Source organism: Pimephales promelas, chromosome 2 (assembly GCF_988280905.1).
Source record: "Pimephales promelas chromosome 2, fPimPro1.hap1.1, whole genome shotgun sequence".
Taxonomy (NCBI): domain Eukaryota; kingdom Metazoa; phylum Chordata; class Actinopteri; order Cypriniformes; family Leuciscidae; genus Pimephales; species Pimephales promelas.
In genome coordinates, this window is record NC_142770.1 from 8,624,165 (window position 1) to 8,645,949 (window position 21,785).

Here is a 21,785-nt window from a genome sequence, read left to right on the forward strand (position 1 = left end):
AATGATATGAACTAAAGTTTAAGCTTAGCCTGCTTAGCTCTTCATTAGCATCTCATGCTAGAAAAGGCTGCTATGTAGCTGCGATGGAAGCAAATTTCTTGTATGTTTAAACCTGTCAGGAGGTCGTAAGATGGACAGGTCGCGACATAAACATGGCCAACAAGCTAACTAGCCAACTAGCTAGCCAGGAAACCAGCTTCCATGATCCAAAACAAACAATGCTAAAATATGCTTGTTAGCATTAGCATAAGTTGCTGTGTTAGCATTTTATTAGCATAAGTTGCTGTGTTTAAACTTGATGCTAGCGACACCAGAATAATCATGGGGAATAGATATATGGATAAAATAGATCCGTGAGAACTGTTGGATAAATCCAGCTCCAAAATGAATGAATATAAATGTACGCTAAGAGATTACAATTTCATTTTATATTCATTGAAAAAGGGACTGCAGATCCAAATTTCATTCTGTGAAAACACCATATATATACTTTAAAAGAATACTTCTCGGACACTTGATTGCAGAACTGAATTAAAATATATTGTGTTTTAAATTCATATTAAATGCAATTAGATAGATTTAGTTTTTAAAAACATAATTTTAATATTTGAAGTACACTACAAGAGCACAACTAAGCACACTTCTTTTTCACGAGGGCCCCCACACATTAAGTTACAGATCACATCTAACCTCCCAACCCATTTCAAGGTTTTTCCCTTGACAAATGGTGTGTGTATCGTAACACCATCTGTCTGCTATCAGACCATTGGTGGGGGTATCATTGCTGATGAAGTCTGCATAAGGTGACAGCCAGACAAACTGTTTCGGGGGCCGTCTGAGGCGAAGAGAATGATAGGATATACTCACACACCTAGCATGGCTTTTCAACAAGACGTACAGTGCGTTACAGAAACGTGGATCAAAGACGTCCCATGACAAATGGACAAGTAGATGTAATTCACCACTCCCTGAGGTAAATAATAAAAAAGTGTGGCGGGGTAAGATGTTAAATAACGTTTAACACTCATGAATGCTTCATAGGCTGCGGTGACATGCAGCTAATCAGAAACTTTAAGATTTTTTTTTACATTTTGAAGTGCTGTAATCTGTTACTGTAGCGCATCCACTGACAGTTACAACCTCACCTCATTAAATTAGACATCATTCAGTCCTAGCCCTCAACACATCTAATTTAACCAAAGCTCTTCGCCTTAAGTGTGACGATTAGCTTAGCTGACAGTCACTGACAGCTTTTGTCAGTCTTTTAAGCTGCTTGACAGGTACTATTCCGGTAGTGTCGTTGGTTGAGTTCCTGTGCTAATCATAAAACCTGCCTTCTCATTATTCCTTTCAACACATTTATATAAGTGTGATGGAAGACGCTTGCTCCTACACATCTATAATGCTGCCGCAGTACAGTACACAGAGAAACGGCAATATTTTGATCACTTCTGTGCTGTTTGAAAAGCACTCAGCTCACCTCAACTACTCAGTATTGCTGAGTTAGGCTTGTCCAGCAGTGATAGGCCAGGTGCACCTTAATGGCGGAGGGAGGGGTGTCTGAAGCTGGAGATGGTTTGTTTTCCACTCCACCCACTTGGCTGGATGACATGTTTCTAGGTCCTGTTCAAGGGTTGGATGCAGTAGTCTGGAAGACTGGATAATGATCACTTAATGCTGAGGGCAAATGGTCTGGAAATGGATTCAGAAAGTGCAGTAGACATTTCAAATAATCCAAAAATAAGAGTCCACCTTTCAAATGAGGTTCAAAAAGGTCAGGAGGATTATGAACTGTTACAAGTGAGCAAGTCTAGAATACTTTGAGAAAGTTTTCCATAAGCACTCCCAATCATCTCAACGACTGCTCGGCTACAACATTATCTCCCAGAAGTACAGTTTAAAGGGGTCATGAACTGGCTTTTTAAATGTTATTATATGGTTTCGCTTGGTTTTTGCATTAAAAAAACATCCAAATGAATAAGTAAAAGGTTATTTTGTACCCTACCCAGATAGCAAACTGACATTGAATCAACATGGAAATATGACATCAAAACAACGTTGATCTGACATTGTTTTGCTCATCGAATTAACGTTGAACCAACGTCAGACGCGTCATTCTTTCAAACTAACGGAAAATCAACTTGAAATCAACGCGTTGTTTCAACGTTATGAAAGCAAACCAATTTTTCGATTTTCATTTAGCTTTGAAGAATGCCGCGTCTGACGTTGGTTCAACGTTAATTCGATGAGCAAAATTAACGTTGTTTCAATGTCATGAGAGACGTCGTTTCCACGTTGATTCAATGTCAGTTTGCTGTCTGGGTAGTTTTGAGCCTAGCTGATAAACGCTCGGTTTTTATGGGTGTCTCCAACCCGATCTCACGACCAAGTCGTACGAATTCGACGAATGATTAAAATGTGGCTAATTCGTAACAATTCATACGACCTCACTCGTACGAATTAATACGATTTTGCTAAATCGTACATATTTTACGAATTTGCCAATTACCCCGCTCCTAAACCTAACCATCACATAGGTTTAGACAAATCGTACGAATTAGTACGAATTAGACACTTTTTAATCATGCGTCGAATTCGTACGAATTGGTCATGAGATAGTGTTGGTGTCTCGCACTGAAGACTTGGAAGTAAACGCCCACTGCTGTGAGTGGATAACAGTTTTGCATATTATAATGAGTTTCAACTCACCCGTCGATGCACTTGGGGGAAAGTGTTCGGAAAACGTCCAATGTTGTAAAACGGCAACCGGAATGATTTGCCCATACACGTTCGACCCAGCTGGAACGTCATTAAAAATAAAGTTTATCCATGCAGTCCCATTGGAATCGGTGGGCGGGGCTAATCCGGCCGTGTTGAAGTAGGCGTTGATCTTCTCCTGCAGGGGTTGTGTTTTATCGTCATAGTACGATTCGTTTGCTGAGGCTGGTGTCAATAAAAGCTTTTATTGAACTAACAAGGACGTTTTCAGTTCTGAAACTTGCAGTATATTCTTATAATATCAAGGAAGCTCAAGGAAAATTTGATTTCTCAGTTCATCACCCGTTTAAAACCAGCTGTTTATATGTGCCGTACAAACGTATTTATTTGGTCAGAATACACAGGTATTTCTGAATAGCCATCAATAGAAATAAGATGCATTTTTTTCCAGTCTATGCTAACCCTTGACAACTATGTTATAACTTCTCAAATTAAAGAAGCAAAGAGATTCTGTGAGCACTTGGGAATCAATGAAGTCATTATTTATTTATTCATCCCTTTCGTGCTAAAGGATCATCATGTTTTAAAAGCTGTTTTTATTAGCATAAAAAGGCGTGCTATTGTCAGAGAGCAATTGCCGTACAGCAATTGGATGTCACCATATGACATTTCTCTCCAGACTAATGATTTGCCTTTCAAACAAGGAAATGGTTCGCCCTGAGCCCTTTATTTCTTAAGCTCTCAAACCTTAAATGTGCTTCGTTCTTGTCGTATCAAACTGTCTCTGACCGAGACTAAGTCAAATCTAAATGAGAGGGTTGACACAGTGTATTGAACACTGCAATTTAGCCTTAACAAAAGACTTCTTACACAAAGGGAATCATTCATAATAACAACTGTGATTGGAAATCTGGTTAAAATCTCTCTGTTGCTACGTCACGTTAACCGACAATCACAGTCCTGTCTTGGTGATCAAGTGCGACTCTTAAACTTGCATTTGAATTCTCTGACGATGGTTGTTAACGTGTGATAAATTTACTCCATGTTATCTTTTAGCCACACAAAGATGCATCCAGTCCAGAGACGGCTTCATTTGCCGTCGGAGTAAAATATGCATATCTCCATTGTGCAGGAGAAGGTCTGCAGCGTAATGTTGGGAGCTGAAAAATTACAGAATATGCCACTGTAATTTGGGAAGTCTGGACGAAGCCGTAACCCCATTTCTTAGAGGAAAATAGACTTACCGCAGCCTCTAACGAAATCAGGAGTGCTTCTCTTCATGTCAGAGCCATTCTGTTACTGAGAGCTTTCTTTAACCTGTTAACTCAGGGCAGAAGGAGAGATGAGACTGGAGGCGGGAAAGAGGATAATTAAGCTGTGAAGGGTTAGAAAACCAGAGCTAGTGTAAGAATAATCTATGAATAGACCTTGTTACATGTTTTGGGTCATTAAAGTAAGGGCATACAGGCTGTGATAGAGGCAACTCAAGAAGCCTGCATTTTTGGATGCGTCATATTATGCAAGTCCTAAAACCTTCACATCTTGAAAAAGCATTAAATGCTGTCCACAAATCATTTTACTTTCAGAATCTGAGGGAAAAAATGTTCTGTTAGGGGAAAAAAATGTAGGTTGTGACTTGATTTTATTTATCAGGAATTTATTAGATTGTGTTACGTTTCATCTAGGTAGAAGACGAATGGATTTAAAGTTCTGCTGTTGCCTGAAAAGTTGTTTCAGAGGTCCAACAAGTTATTACCTGAAAAGGAAACAAAGACATTTGCAATAACATTCACTGGAGAATCACGCACAATAAGACCAGGAAGGTGTTTAGAAAGTCTGTTGGGTCCAATTTGAGCATTTTAGCCACTTGCACTGCAGTAGATGAAATAGAAATGTGATGGTGATCGTTACCATGGACATTTCTGTCAAGAATGATTTTACATGGTCATGGAGTGGGGTCAAGGACAACCATTAGGCCAATGGAAGTAGACCTCATCCCATCCTTTTTCAATATATTGCTAAGGTCAAAATACTAGCCTACTCAAATTTAATAATCCTACTAATAGTTCTCACGAACAGTCAATTAAAGGGTGGTTACAAAAGGACATGAATGCCAATGAGCTAGTTCCAATGTAAAGTCTCAAATCCTCATGAAAATGTATAGATTTTGGTAAGATGTAGCGGCTAGCACCAAGTAATGTTCTAGCCATCTCAGCGCTGCTTGCTCAAATATCCCGTTGCGTCGAACGGGAGGGAAAAAAAAGTGTAATTGAATTAATTTCTGCAATCTTTGCTCTCTGAGGGCAGGGTCCATATGTTTAGCCAGTTATGGTTGGGGCTACAGTGGAGTGGGGCTCTTCAGGAACGTTCAACGTCCTCCTACGCAGCTGTTAGCGCCGGTTTTGACGCAGGTCATCCGTCCTTTTCAGCATCCTTGGCCTGGTGCCAGTGTATATCGGCTGTCCTCACTGTCAAAGTGCACAATCTCACTCGCGCTCATCTGCCGCCATTGCTTTGGCTGCCTGGAGGTCAAACAGAGTGCAATGCAAGCTGTATAGAAAAGTAACAATGTGCAAATGTCACCATGGTAACCTTGTTTCATTGCAGACGCCTTTTGTTGGTTTATGTCTATTAATTGCACATTGTCACTATTGTCATCCATCCACCCGTTATTTCATACATGTTAAAAGTTTCCATATAGCAATGCAGAAACTGTGAACAATTTCAAAAGCAGACAAAGGTAGGTAAAGATGTCAGGCTACACACACCAGTGATGGCTTTGAATGTCTGGAAAAGAAAGAGATTTTAAAGCCTTGTGTGAGACAGAGAGAAAAAAAAGTCAGCTGTGTCTCCTCTAGCATATCAGTACACTCTTGGGCTTAGAATATATTCAAATGGATTTGGGAATCATGATCCAATCAAACGAGACAAAGCTCATGAATGAACGCTGGATTCAGGAGTTTTATAATGGCACACATCATAGCCCTAATTAGCACACAGGTTGACAATCCACTTGAATGGGACATTCATCCCTAATTCCCAACATTACTTTCCATTCCAACTAGCCCCTAGATACCGTATCAATGTATGCTCCATAAGGCCCAATTTGTGGCATACAAAACGAGAGAAAACATCAGAATCCGACACTCTACCAGATGGAATTGTCTCTGGATCAATGGAACATAAATATGCTTGTGCATTATTAAATCAATTACTTAAATTAAAATCACTAACTGTTCACTTGTGTTTTTGCGGCTATTAGCGGCTAACAATAATTAGCGTTAAAGACTACTCTGCCTTGTAGACAGCAGGTGGGAATTAAATTAGAATCGTGTAGCTGCGGTGATCTAAAAATTGATCGGCTCCCACCGCCAACTGTGAGACATAAATACAAGCTTAGCAGAAAAAAAATTCACACAGCCATCAGACACAGCAGAGGAATATAGACCATAATCTGGAACTTGCAACTGTGGCGTTTCTAGTCCCTGAGGTGGCACATTTTCCCTGAGTTGCTCATCCTCCGCAAACAGGAAAGACACACTCAGCTGACCCCAATATCGGAGAAGCGCTGCCCGTCCAGCAGGTCAGCCACACAGACGGCAGGAGTGGCAGGGGGCAAAGGTCACAGCCAAGATATAGTGCACAGAACTCTGACCTCAGTTAATATATCAGGCTTTATCATATCTTTGTCTCCAAACCAAGAGAAATTGAACGTAAAATAAATACTGGTAGGATTTTATCCATCGGGAATGGACTGGATGATACCTGCTCACCTGTCTGTCATCCATCCATCCATCCATCCATCCATCCATATCTACGACGTCCTAAATGTACAAATATTAATTAGTCACAATTCGCCAAAATGTAAAACAGTTACAAACTTCTATGAGATTTTATCGGTTGTAGCAAACCCAGATAGCAAACTGACATTGAATCAACGTGGAAATATGACATCGAAACAACGTTGATCTGACATTGTTTTGCTCATCGAATTAACGTCGAACCAACGTCAGACGCGTCATTCTTTCAAAACTAACGGAAAATCAACTTAAAATCAACGCGTTGTTTCAACGTTATGAAAGCAAACCAATTTTCGATTTTCATTTAGCTTTGAAGAATGCCGCGTCTGACGTTGGTTCAACGTTAATTCGATGAGCAAAATCAACGTTGTTTCAATGTCATGAGAGACGTCGTTTCCATGTTGATTCAATGTCAGTTTGCTGTCTGGGAAGGGATTTGTGATGCCAGTCAAACTGTAAGTGATCATAAATACTAACGTTTTTACAGTTAAAATAGCATGCACCTACCAAGCAAGCTGTTGTAAAGGTACTGAGCCATTTTCTGAGCCGCGACTAGAGAATGTGATGAAACATTCATATTTATTTTTATTTACATGTTTGTCTAGTCAACCTTGTTAGTCAGGTGAGAAGGTGATTTCCTCAGAGATATGACAAATTGCAGTTGACATTTCCTATCAAAGCCTCTCACAAAACATGAGCCAAATATTTTTAAATTAGTGCGAATAAGAATTCTCAAGTAAACAGATAATTGTCCGACTTTGGCGTGCTACCAGAAGTAATGCCACCTGCATGATTAAATCTGACATTTTCGCTGACATTTATAGAAAGAAACACAGAATTATTAGTATCACTGTTATTATGTTTGGGATTTAATACTTCTTTGTTTGTATGGTACCTGGTTTCTCAATAAAAGTGTTGTGGAAAGACCCACTGTGAGGTGTTAGGAAGTCATGTTTGTGTTTTGTGTTTGTACACCACACATTATATATATGCCGAATGTGAGTAGAAATTGGCTTTAGTGAGCAAATAATGTGGAGGTCACATGCGATAACGTCCTGGTTGCGTATGCAAGGATGGCACGGAGGATGTAATCGACGTCGACTGAATGGGGATCACGGCAGGGATCAATCATCTTCGAGTACTATTGAATGAGCTAATGGGAATTGGCGTGTGAGATGGCCTCCGCAGCGCAGGTATAACTACGGAAGTGGATGCACGCACTAGTTGCCTTTCGCTTCGAAGCTGATATAATATATAATGAGCCAATAATAATGAGCCATTTAAATTAAGTACATACAGATTTCTAACAACTGACTTTCCATCTGACTGGCATGTCTATCTATCGAGTTTGCCAGACTGTGAAGTGTTTTTCAGTTTTTGTGTGCATCAGACAGTCAAGTGGACTGTGTGGGCGGTTTGTGGGTGTGTCATCTGAGAGTTGCAATTTATTTAGCTCAGAAAAATTTACAGATTACACTTTTGAGCCTAAAGTATTGTAGATGGCTATGTTTTTTTTTTTTTTTTAGAAAAGTTTTCATACAGAACATACTAACCTCAAGTTGCTTCCCTCAAATGGAAGCAGGCTATTAAAAATGTCATTTTCCTCATCTTCCTTTTCTCCACGTTGCTGATTGCCAGATCAAAGTCACTCAGCTGCTGCCGAAGGCTTAAAAAGACAGAGACACTTTAGCATAAAGACTCGCCTGCAGTCATGATCATTACCCCACACAACTTACAATCACACCCAACCTGGGAGTGTGCAGATAAAGGTGCCTGCAATTTGGTGTCTTCCCATTCACTCCCATTTCTCCGACTGTCAGCGCGAGCTAGCAAAGGAAAGATTGTTTCATTAGTGTCCGGTCCCTTGAGCAGTCAATCAGGGATTTTAGTTGTTCCCATTTTCTTATATAACTCTCAGCTGTGAGTAATTGGTGTTAGCATCGTTAAGTCACTAGCGTCATGCTGACTAGTGTTTTCCATCTTAATTCTCCAGGATATTTTTGCAAATACAGAGCAGAGCAAATACTGCCTCAGGAATTGATCTTTTGAAACGAGGTGACAACTGAATAATGAATCTGTCAGGTGTTGTTTATTTTAAGATGCCATTTTGCTTATGAACTGTGAGAGGAATCATTAGCAGCTAATATGGCTAAATAGACTGCTTGTGAAGTAAATATTTGCTTGTAATTTCAAATACAAACTTGTGTGGACTTTTACTAACCTTAAGTAGAAAACCTAGCAACACGCTAGCAGCTACATGTCATGTGCTAAAAACACTACTCACAACATTAGCATCATAACAGCTATATTTTTATGAAGGAAAACACTTAATTATTACACTTAGTTATTAGTTAGCCTACTTACTGCGAGTCAAATATCAAATAGTAGGACATTTTAAAGAACTCACAACCCACACTGTTTATTAGCTTGCTGCAGCATGTGGACTGTTTTCGAAGTTATCTCTCTGCACTTTAATCAATGCTATCTATATGTACTCTTTTCTTTTTCAGGCCCTTTGTTGCCAAGTTGCAGGTCGTCTCCACTGACGCTTTTAATTGATTTTACTGCCGGCAGAAAAGAGCACAATAGGCCGACTTGCACTCCAGAGAAATCGAACGTAATATAGTGCAAATGTCCCTTCAAGAGCCTCAATCAGAGATGCCTCTGCCGTAGACGGACTGTACACGATCAATACCGATCCTTCCTCAAAAGGGTCTCTGTTTCCCGCACAAATACACAAAACACAATCGCTGAAACGTAAAACCTTTTCCTAAGGGCAAAATTAGCACAATTGTGCAGCTTGTCACAAGCCGCTCACATTCGGTCCAAGTACAAATTCTTAATATCAAATTCATACAAAAGGGTTTATGTTTCATATAAAGATAATCTTCAAATAAATAAGGAGCCTCAAAGAGGCACAGGAAATATTGTTTTCATTATTTGTTATTGCACTGAGGGTAATGCCATTTGGGCAAAGGCACTAGCAGTTTAGCTGGCGGACAAATATTGCACATATTGTGTTTCCGATTACTTATCGAGAATACAAAAATCAGCTTTCGAATCTTCCATTCATTTGCTGAACCTTTCAAAATGATGCGGCTGTTCATAAAAGATGTTTCGTCTTAAATGGATATTCAATTAATCTATTTTCAGTTGAGTTCATACTTTTCAACTCCCCTGGCATCTATGCTGACTTTATTCTCCATTATCAGAGCTGCACGAAGGCAAATCTTTATGTCATTCATATTAGAATTGACTGATTTAGGTCCAAATTAGACCTTTTCAAAGAATCAGTTAAAAAAAAAAACTTATCTTAGCAATTTATCAATGATTTGGTCTCAGTGGTTCTCACCTTGAAGATTGTGTTTTTATCATTTCTTTGCATAATTCGTTCTTAGTGAATCCCAAAGAGTCTGACTTTAGAAAAGTTAAGTAGGCCTATTAGCATTATTGTTTTCTTTTCTATCCTTAAAGGTGCCATATAACATCATAAATCAAATCCTACTCCATATTCCATAACAGATGGGGGCAGTATACCTCCAAAAAATGACTTGTGCTCCTACCATCGCGCATGTTACTCAAATCATTTGACATGATAGTAAAAGGTTGGAAGACCGCAGTTTCACGTGGAACATTTGGAGATTTTTAGAGATCAGAGACTCAATGAACTAAACACTAGAGTGAACTAAACTAAACACTATGAATCTCAACACTAAATGATGAAGACCGCCTCATAGATCTCAAAAACAAGCTGGTGCATTTCGACGGTATGGGAAAATAAAAGCTTGGGCAATTATTTGAAGTTTATGGTATTCGTTTTGTTCATATTACACTTTTATTGTTAGTGAATTAATTTGACAGACAGCATTCGCTGATGTTGATCAAGCTAGCGCCGTGAATTCACCGTGAGACACACGCAATTGACACTTAGCAAGCAGGTTAGTTAAGCTCTCAGATTCTGTCAATTATATTACGCAATTCAAAGAATAAATACCGTTTTGGCGCTTGTACATGTTACACTACAGATCCCTAGCGCACGTGAACCGATCATCTCTAGCTAATGGAAAAGAACACGAACACTGTTGAAAGATACAGTATGCTACAACTTACCAAAATGTATTCCTCATGCATAATGTCGACCAATCATGGTTCAAGTACACACAAGCCGGCCGGCGCGAGCGCGACTCACTCGTCTATTGCAGTTTGGCTGGTGCTAACGTTGCCCGTCCGCATACCGCCTCCCATGGCCGGAACTGGTATTACGATACCTGCCGGGCCGGGGCTAGTAATTTAGCATGCTAATTCAGGTTAATATCTCGGCAGCACTATAACTTGTCAGTTTTTTAATGACATCTTTGCACTTATTTTTTCTCATTCTTTTGATGCGTGTAGCTCATTTTTCGTATATTGTTACCTCAATTATTACATATGCCACCTTTAACTGAACTGAATTAAAAGTTCACAAGACTAGACGTCTAAATGAGTCAGTTTTGGAAAACTATATTAAGTTTCAGTTATATCTACCCAAACAAGTCCTCAGGGACACACACAATATGGCACATGGAAATAAGTGCAAATAGCAGGTTAGAGAGGGATATATATATATATATATATATATATAAATATATATATATACATAATGAGATTGTGCGGGGCTGGCGGCGAGAAGACCGACCCTAAAGGATATATCTCTCCGTGTTTTAAAGAACCAAATGCAGAAATTTCACAGGGTTTCTGGCCAACCTGCCTGGCAGAGTTGGGAAGACTTCGGAAAACACCTAGTCAAAATCCAACACCAAACACTGCTGATTTGTCGACTCATCCAGAAACAACAGGAGGTCTGTCCTCATACTTTTTACGACATGTCACATTAACACAATGAAACTTAGAATGATAAACATTGTTTTCATATTATAAAGTGTTTCTCTCAAAGTATTCACACTAACAGTCTTTTAGTGAACGAAACAAGCTGGTTTTAGTCAATTTTGCAACATTTCAATTTTCCTGAAGTGATGAGGGAAATGGCATTGAAGAGCTCAGCCATGGGATTGAGCAGCTGGTCTTTTCGACACTTCCGTTGAAACGTGCTAATTTATTCATGTTGAGCTGAGGGAATACTTCAAGAATTTCTACATAGAAGTTTTGCGTTGTGAAGGAGCTGTTTTCACATCTTTCTTTCGCGACTCATTTGACACATTTGTACAACGCCGGTTGTGATTGTTCAGTTTGGTTGGGACTTGTTATGTAGCCTATGATTTACTGCATCCAACCAATCAGATTTGAGGGACAGGTTTACATGTTTAAGCTTACAATCAGGGTTTGGTGCTTCTATCTCAGTGTTATTCTATCATGTCCCTCTGATTTTAGTTGAAGAAAAAAAAAGTGATTAACAAATCTCTCCCACACTGTCAGAAGATATGAGGTATAAAGTCATATTGGGAGAGAAAAAAAGCACAATAATGAGATAAAAAGTCATATTATTAGACGTCATGTTATGAGATAAGTCATAACTCTAAGCAAAGTCATGTTATGAGATGTGTTCATATTGTGATATATAATATCGTAATTTGAGATACATATTGGGAGAACTAGTCACAATAGTGAGATATTAAGTCATATTATGAGATAAGTCAATAATGAGATATATAGCAATATATAGCAATATGACATTTCATATACAGTGATAGAGTCATATTTTGAGACAAAGTCAATATTTAGATATGTGAAGTCATAGTGGGAGAAATGAAGTTGCAATATTGAGATATAAAGTCATGTCACAAGATATAAAGTCAAATGTCAGATAAAAAGCCATAATTGTTGTGAGATATAAAGTCAATACTGAGAATTATAAATGTCATTGTGAAATATAAAGTCGCATTTTGAGATGTAAAGTCATTTGGAGAAATAAAGTCACAATGGTGAGATATAAAGTCATAAATGTCAGATGAAAAGGCACAATTGTGACTTGTGAGATATAAAGTCATTTTAGAAATAAAGTCATAATTGAGATATGTGAGATATAAAGTCATATTGGGAGAAATAAACTCACAATTGAGAGATATAAAGATATATTACAAGAAATGAAATCATCTAATGTGGTATAAATCTCCATCTGTGAGATATAAAGTCATATTGTGAGCTATAAAGTCTCAATTATATTAAGTCATTATTGTGAGATATAAAAATCCCAATTACAAAAAATTGGGACTTTTTAACTCTGAGGCAGAAACGGGCTTCCATGTGGGCTCGAGTCACATCTGGAGGCCAAAACATAGAGACTCGGTGGTAATATGAACATCCTAGATATAGAAATGTCTACTTTGTCTACAATCTACTTTATAATTCATTTTCACCATTAGTTGAATTCATTTGCTTATGAACGTCAGAACGAATTGCTTTCAGAAGAAAATGACACACTGCATCACCACCACAAAATGTACGTTTCTCAAAGATTTTACCTTTTCCTCCCTCTTCTCTTTTTGTACTTCTCGCTTTAAATGTATATCGTTCTGGGAGCAACCTGACAGGTTTGTTTTCGGGTGTGTTTATAAAGTAGTTTAGTGTGCCCTATCGGTGCTCTGTATTATGTGTGTGTGAGGCAGAGACGGAGAGGCGTTTTAGAGCTGAGATAGCACTGTGACAGATGTTTGTCTCTTTTTTCAATGACACATTGTGTTATGTTCTACCTCTCTTCCACCTGCTCTGCTGAAACGTCTCTCAGTTTGAACGAGTCAGCATATGTCGAGGCGCACAGCCTATACAGAATGTGTTTTAAAGGGTAAAAGACCATCAAAACACCCTTGTTGAAGAACGGCTCCATGATAAACTCTCTTTGTGTGTGTGTGTGTGTGTGTGTGTGTGTGTGTGTGTCTTTGGCACAAAAGTTTGCTAAAGTTACTCTAATACATGGTTAACATTTGGTTAACAGTTTTGTCTCATATATTGCTCCTAAAGATCATTAGGAGAAAGAATTGAGACAACTGTAGATAGAGCAAGAATAGGAATACAATGAATATGGATGGCAACTCTTTAATGAAAAATGCTTGTCATACGATTTGATATTTCATATAGACTTAGTTCTCCTGGCAATTCTGAGCATATTTTGAGACACTATTGAGATTTCTTCTGAAGCCCTTGTCTAGAGAATACAAATTTGAGATTATTGGGCCTTTTTGTTTTTGGTCTCGTGGAAAATCTGAGTGTATTTCGAGACACTATTGACATTTCTTGTGAAGCCCTTGTCTAGAGGAGACAAATTTGAGATTATTGGGCCTTTTTGTTCTCGTGGCAAATCTGAGCGTATTTTGAGACACTACTGAGATTTCTTCTGAAGCTCTAGACAAGAAAATTTTGAGATTATTGGGCCTTTTTGTTCTCATGGCAAATCTGAGCATATTTTGAGACACTATTAAGATTTCTTCTGAAGCCCTTAGGAGACAAATGTGAGATTACTGGGCCTTTTTTGGTCTCATGGCAAATCTGAGCGTATTTTGAGACACTATTGAGATCTCTTCTGAAGCCCTTGTCTAGAGGAGACAAATTTGAGATTATTGGGCCTTTTTGTTTTTGGTCTCCTGGCAAATCTGAGCGTATTTTGAGACACTATTGAGATTTCTTCTGAAGCCCTTGTAGAGAGGAGACAAAAGTGAGATTATTGGGCCTTTTTGTTTTTGGTCTCATGGCAAATCTGAGCGTATTTTGAGACACTATTGAGATTTCTCTGAAGCTCTAGAGGAGACAAATTTGAGATTATTGGGCCTCTTTGTTTTTGGTCGCATGGCAAATCTGAGCATATTTTGAGACACTATTGAGATTTCTTCTGAAGCTCTAGAGAAGACAAATGTGAGATTATTGGGCCTTTTTGTTTTTTGGTCTCTTGGCAAATCTGAGTGCGTTTTGAGACACTACTGAGATTTCTTCTGAAGCTCTAGAGAAGAAAAATTTGAGATTATTGGGCCTTTTTGTTCTCGTGGCAAATCTGAGCGTATTTTGAGACACTATTGAGATTTCTTCTGAAGCCCTTAGGAGACAAATGTGAGATTACAGGGCCTTTTTTGGTCTCATGGCAAATCTGAGTGTATTTTGAGACACTATTGAGATTTCTTCTGAAGCTCTTGTCTAGAGGAGACAAATTTGAGATTATTGGGCCTTTTTGTTTTTCATCTCCTGGCAAATCTGACCGTATTTTGAGATATTGTTGAGATTTCCTCTAAAGCTCTGAAGACAAATTTGAGATTATTGGGGCCTTTGTTCTCTTGGCAAATCTGAGTGTATTTTGAGACACTATTGAGATTTCTTCTTAAGCCCTTGTCTAGAGGTGAAAAATTTGAGATTATTGGGATGTTTTTCTTTTTGGTCTCCTGGAAAATCTGAGCATATTTTAAAACACTATTAAAATTTGTTCTGAATCTCTAGAGGAGACAAATTTTGCGATTATTATATTTTCTCAAAAACCTGAGAAGTTGGAAAAAGTCTCACCATAAACATCATAAATAGTTGTATATTCCAAATAAATTAATAACACTGTAAATTAGTTACCAATATATCATTACCACTGTACAATAGTGGTTTATTTTAAATACACCAAATAAAAAAAACACTAAAATAGTTAAAAAAAATATTTTCAAATATTTTTATGATTTAATTCCAACACCTATGAAACCTTGACTCCATCTGGAGAATGATGGAATGATAACCATTTTCATTTTGGTTAAACTATTCCTTTAGACAAATGCATTTAGATACGAACATCATACATTTATCCATAATCCTCTACATCCATCACACCTTCTGATGTCGTATGCTTCAGTCTTGTCAACATTTACTCACTTAACTTTGAGCACTTGCGCAATTTAGCACTAAATTAAGCCTTGCTGATCTACGCCTGTCAGACAGGTGACACTTTGATTCATGAATGATATGCCCTTCACCTTAAAACATTGAAGGGAACATAAAAAGTAAGAAAAAAAAAAGGAACGGGAAAGAATGCCAGAGGTGTGCATTTATAAATGATGGCGGTGTGAAGCCATTAGTTGGATTTTGATCTGAGCTGAGAGGCAGAGGTTTTAGGCAGGAGACAGAAAACCAGAGAGATGATCGATCTGACGAGAGGGGTCGTACATCAGGAGGAGAGAGTGTTTCTGCAGGTTTGAATGATGATGCGAGATAGTTACGGCTGAGCTCCACTCTGCTCTTGGACTCATTTTAATGAAATTACTGGTTGAAGGCCCAGCTTTTAAATTAAAAGCTGATATGTGGCCACAACGGCTGCCATCACTTCTGCTCTGGTTAAATCCCATCTATATGCGGCGAGTGGGAGTTTGATGCTTCGTAACACTTCACCTCCGCCCTCTCAGATGGGCGTTGAGTGTTTCAGTCTGCTATTTTTTATCCCCATCCATTTTTCAAACTCTATTACATACCAGGAGTCACTACTTTTTAATTTTAGCAAGCGCTCAATGCAATTCGTAAGGCCTATTCAATTCAATTCAATATGACAAATATGGATTATCATGACTTTTTTATGATTAGAACTGTGGCTAGTTGCACATGGTTTATTGGTATGTGACCATGCTAGCACTGACTGTAGCTATGCTAGCATATGCTAATACGTTTACGTTGTTTCCTAGCCAGACTGACTTGTTTTTACACCAGAATTGCATTAAAAAATTAGAACATTTTATGTTGCTAACATCATGACATTGTGTTGGCTGTGGATGATTTGGAAAAGGGGTACAAATAGCAAAATGTAGTGCAAATTAAAGTATTTGAGTCACATGATGACTAAAAAACAAGCTAACAGCCTGTTTTGTTGCTTTAATGCGCTAGGCTAGGACATGATGTTACCTGATTATGGATTGAAGCTTGAAAATAACAAACAAAACATGCTTAGAAAGCTAGATTAAATTACTGCTAGTTTTACATATGAACATTCCGAACAGTTACACATTAGCATACATGCAAATGCTAATAACCCAACAATCACTTAGCTACCCCATTACCCACTTTGCTACAAACATCACTATTTTTGATTCATTTCAGTAACATTATGATAAGTAAACTGACCCAAAAGCCATTTTTGTATAAACAGAAAACTTTTTTTCTAGCTGTAGTGGTTAGAGATGCTATTAGCATCATTGCATTAGCAACAAAATAAACTCGTTCCAGAAAATGTGTTGAGCTCTTTTGTGCTTCTGCGTAAACTACATAATTGGGAGACAAATTGTTGATGTTTTTGGAGGATAAAAGATTATATGCTTTCAGGTAAGATATTTGATCGAAATAAAAATCCATTTTACATAATAAAGAGCTTAGCGCCATGTTTTCAACAGAGAATCCTAAAAGTGACCCTACTATTTAATCAATGTTATTTAGCCTTATTGAGTAATCAATATAATTACGTTGAACGAGAGTCACGAAAAAATAAATTCAGAAGCATTCAAATCTGAATTAACCGAATCTCTTTTGTCGGCTAATTATGGACAAGTCTAAAAGCAAACAAATGAATTAGTTCAGTTCAAACAATAAGAGCAAGATTGTGCTTTAAATTGCAAATAAATTCGCAAATGCCAATCAATCGACCCCTATAATCAAAATAGAATTTGCTCCACCCCTAAAACGAGATTTTTTTTTCTGATGACATCACCGAGGCCTCTTATTTTCAACCCTTCCCCTCAATCTGCCTGTCATCTAGACTCACTATCTGACTTTTTTTTCTTTCTACAACTGAATACAAGTACTTCCTGTTCCCGAGTCTCTTCCTAACTACACTAATCATGCTGATGATGGAAACGAACCATGGTTAGTCTAGAAGCTGAGGGGGTGGAATCGAATTCTGGTTTGAACCAAGCAATTGAACCCTGGCACTGGAGACCACCTGCAAACAAGCAAACTGTGGGAGTCTATATGTTCCCGCCTACTCGACTCATTACAGACTTGGATTATCAAAGTACAGTTCCCACTTCAACAGCCATACTCCCACTAAAAGAGCCGTGCTGCTGATAGATACAAAAACAGAGAGAAAGAGCAAAACTATTAAAATATTAATTTTGCCAGTGGGAAAGAAACTGGAAGTCGAAATGGTGACATGAATCCCGCCTTATCTTCCTGCACAACAGGGCGAAAAGGAAAATAAAAAGAGACCTCGATTTTTCTCCCCGTTAGTTGATACACTCAACCTTTTGTCCTACAACTTGTTAGATGGTTGCTTTGGACACTGTATCCCTTCCTGTCTGTCTTTCTGCATTAGGGACTCAGAATTACCTCGCTACATTCACCTGGACTTTATTTTCCCTGACACTCGGATACCCGATACAGTCCTGAAAGTGCTGCCTGCATCCGATGCCGAATTCCCCTCCAAAAAGCTTTTAACCGATCTTGATTTATTTATTTTTTTCTTTCAACATCAGCGTCTGATGCTTTGTTGCATCGCTATGAAGAAACTCGAATACGACTGTCGTCCCAGGTTCAACTCCAAGAGATCATATTCAATGGGATAGTAGTAGATTTTAGATCAGCACTTTTTTTTCAGGAGAATAGGGACTACATTTGTATAATATTACGTGGTGACCGGGCGGGAAATCATTTTCTTATACTACACGTTTTTGACATAGGTATAGTTGCGCAACTCTGTGTCGTCAAACATTTTGTCAAAATGTATTTTTACTCGTTTCTTATTCGGTTTATAAATATTTCGCTGTGGCAAGCAGGGCGGGGCCGAGAGCCTTGGGAAAGATAACAGGAGGAGTGAAGACTAGGAGGGCTGCTGCTTTACTTTTCGTTTTGTTGGTTATTCTACGATTAGTTTGTTGAACAATCGACGGTTTCTGCCTTCTTCCCTGAGCTTTAATGATGGCTACATTTGTTTTCAGTGACGACAATTTAAAAACATTATACTCAAAACTTGACACATCGTGAATGATTTGGACAAGGCAAAAAATTGTATTTTTTAATGAAACGTTTAGCCAGAAAATTTTATCGTTTTTTATCGTTATATTTATGGTTTTTGTCATTGGTGTGAACAGGCTTTTAATTTCTACTTATGCCTTGTCATGTCTTTAGCCCCTCCCACGGTGAAATCTCATTGGTCCAAAAGACCATATAGCTCTTATTTAAAGGGATACTCCACTTTTTTTTTTGGGAAATTGACTCATTTTACCAATCCCCCAGAGTTAAACAGTTGAGTTTTACCGTTTTCGAATACATTCAGTCGATTTTCTGATATTTAGAAGAACATCAGTAACCAGACAGTTTCTGGTCTCATTGACTTCCATAGTAAGAAAAAAATATACAATGGAAGTCAATGAGACCAGAAACTGTCTGGTTATTGATGTTTTTCTAAATATCAGAAAATCGTCTGAATACATTCGAAAACGGTAAAACTCAACTGTTTAACTCTGGGGGAGTTGTAAAATGAGCCTATTTCCAAAAAAAGTGGAGTATCGCTTTAAACATCAAATATGTTCTGATTGGCTGTGATTTTTGTCACTTCACATCATTTCACATTTACCAAGGCAAGAAAAGATAAGTTGCTTTAGAAATAATTCACAAAAAAAAAATATTGTACTATTTTCTCTAATTTCGTTCAAAACCTCTATGACTTACAGTACACTGTTAAAACTGTTACTTGGATCTAACTCAATAAAATTAAGACAACATTTTCCAACTATTTTTTTCAAGTTTAGTGAACTAACTGATATTTTGAGTAAATTCAACTTAATAATGTGAATTTCAATGTATGCAAAAATATCAAGTAGCATTTTCAGAAAAAGCCAATAAATTGAGTACCATCAATGTAGAAAATGTCATTTTATACACATTAGACTTAATTAAAATAGGTAACTTTTAAGTGAAAAAAATAAGTAGATAATGTTCTGATTTATTAATTTTGATCAACTTGCCCTTTCTTTGCTTTGAAAGTGTAAATAGCTTCAAATAAATAGATGCTTCTGTGTCAATTTCCAACATTTATTAAATCATTTCCATATCCAAAACAGTAGCAATGAGCTGGACAGTAAACATTGGTATTAATGCATTCAAGAAAACATGCCCTCAGCAAATAAAGTGCAGGTTAGTGGAACACCTTCACAGTACAGTTCTGTGTACATAATGTTATAAAATTTTAAAAATTAAGTAACAATTCAAAATGAGCAGGATGGTGTTAATCAATAACATCTATTCATGCATTAAAAAAAAGCATGACCTCAACTTATAAAGTGCAGGTTAGAAGAACACCTTCACAGTATTTACTGTGTGTACATACATAATATTAAAACATTTTAATATCAAGTTAACAGGCACTTGCTATTTTTCTAACAATTCACATGCCATATCCAAATAGTGGGAATGAGCTGGATAGTATAACCAATCAAGAACTTCTGTATTCATGTATTAAACAAAACATGACCTCAGCTTCAAGCTGCTTGTAAATAGTAGGTTAGTAAAACACTTCAAAAGGATAGTTCACTTCAAAATGAAAATTCTGTTATCATTTGAAGAGTTCAGATGCAAAAGCCTCTAAATGCCATTTGAAATTTTCTTCTTTAATGATGATTTTTATCAAACTTGTATATTTAAGTTCAGTAATTTCACTTAAATAACAATTAATAGGTAATTATCATTCCCATTTAAGTGAAATCACTGAACTTAAATATACAAGCTTGATAAAAATGATCATTCTAGAAGAAAATTTCAAATGGCACTTAGAGGCTTTTGCATCTGAACTCTTCATTTACTCACCCTCAAGTTGTTTTAAAGCTGTATGAATTTCTTTCTTCTACTGAACACAAGGAAGATGTTTGAAGAATGTCAGTAACCAAACAGTTAAGTCAATGGACCCCATTGACTTCCGTAGTCTTTTTATTTTTTTCTAATATGTTTATTTTTTTCTAATATGAAAGTCAATGGGTCCAGTTAACTGTTTGGTTACTGACATTCTTCAAACATCTTCCTTGTGTCCTGTAGAGAAAAGAAATTCATTCAGGTTTAAAACCACTTGAGGGTGAGTAAATGACAGAATTTTCATTTTGAAGTGAACTGTGTGAGCACAACACTGAAACATTTTAACACTAACATTACAGGTCACAAGCATGACCATCTGACCTCAACTTGGCATAATACCTTCACAGCGTGTGTGAATATTTTGAAACATCTTTAGTCAAACATCTCATTGATCTCACCTACTGACCAGTTTTTAAAGAGCAGCTTAACAGCAGGTCTTTTTTGTGTGTATAAAATATAATTACTTTTTTACACTAGGAAGTATGACCTGTGCAGATAAAACATGACAAGGATAAACCATTACAACACCCTGAATGTCCATTGTCCCATTCAGTTATATTGGACCAATGTTATATTGGACATAACACTCATTATGTCCAATCTGCAATGATGTTGAACAGACAAAGAAAACAGCTGTTCACAAGTGCAGTGACAGTTTTTCAGGGTCATGAACTTGGGGCTTGGTTTTGGGCGTAGTGTGTCAAGTCCCACAAAAAGCGTTTGAAACACCTCAAATGTTTTGGAAAGCTTGGATGGATACTCAAGATTAAGTGCATATGTCAACCCAAGCAGGAAGCAGCATGCTTTGGCCAGGTTTCCAAGATTGGTAAGGACTGGTATTCCCTCAATGATGATTCCTACTGCATCTGGCTCACGGCAGACATAGATGCTCATGTTGCATCATGCAGACATAGATGCAGTCTATAATGCTTTAAAATGGCCCTCTTTCCTGGTACCACAGTGTTGCACAATTTACAGGGCCATCCCATCTGTCAATAAAAATAAATAAAGTTAGTTTACATCTAGACTTTTTAATACAAGCCTGATAAAATCCATTAAAAAATGCACTTAAAATACAAATGAAGATTATCCTGCTGGACAAGACAAGAATGGTTAACTTTAGTTCATCACAGAATTTTTGAAAATAATCTGAAACATCATGTCTACTACTGTTCTCTCTTAAATATTTTTTAAATGCATCCATAAAATTGATATAAATATATCAAGTTAGACATCTGTACCAAATAATTACAGAGCAATATGAATATGAAATTTGGGTTATGAGTAAAATACAAATGCATAAAATACAATTTTGTGAAAGAGGATCTATGCCGAATTGCCTTAACTATGCTTTACCATGATAAAACAGCTTTTGACTAATTGTGATGGTTAGATAGCCTAAAATACTGGTAAGTTAACCTCTCTTGCCAAAATATTAGTGGAACAACTGGAATGACTGCAAAGTGTGTTGGTGTGAGATGTGTGAAT

General features: G+C 37.4%; 1 long non-coding RNA gene across 1 annotated transcript; it reads right to left on the reverse strand.

Annotated features, from left to right (window-relative positions):
• Positions 1-4,392: 4,392 nt before the first annotated feature.
• Positions 4,393-8,383, reverse strand: LOC120486287 (uncharacterized). Its single transcript, XR_016168830.1, has 3 exons — positions 8,255-8,383; positions 8,072-8,184; positions 4,393-4,474 (listed from the first exon to the last, which is right to left on the reverse strand). It is a non-coding gene; the product is annotated as an uncharacterized LOC120486287 (long non-coding RNA).
• Between the last annotated feature and the right edge of the window lie 13,402 nt (positions 8,384-21,785).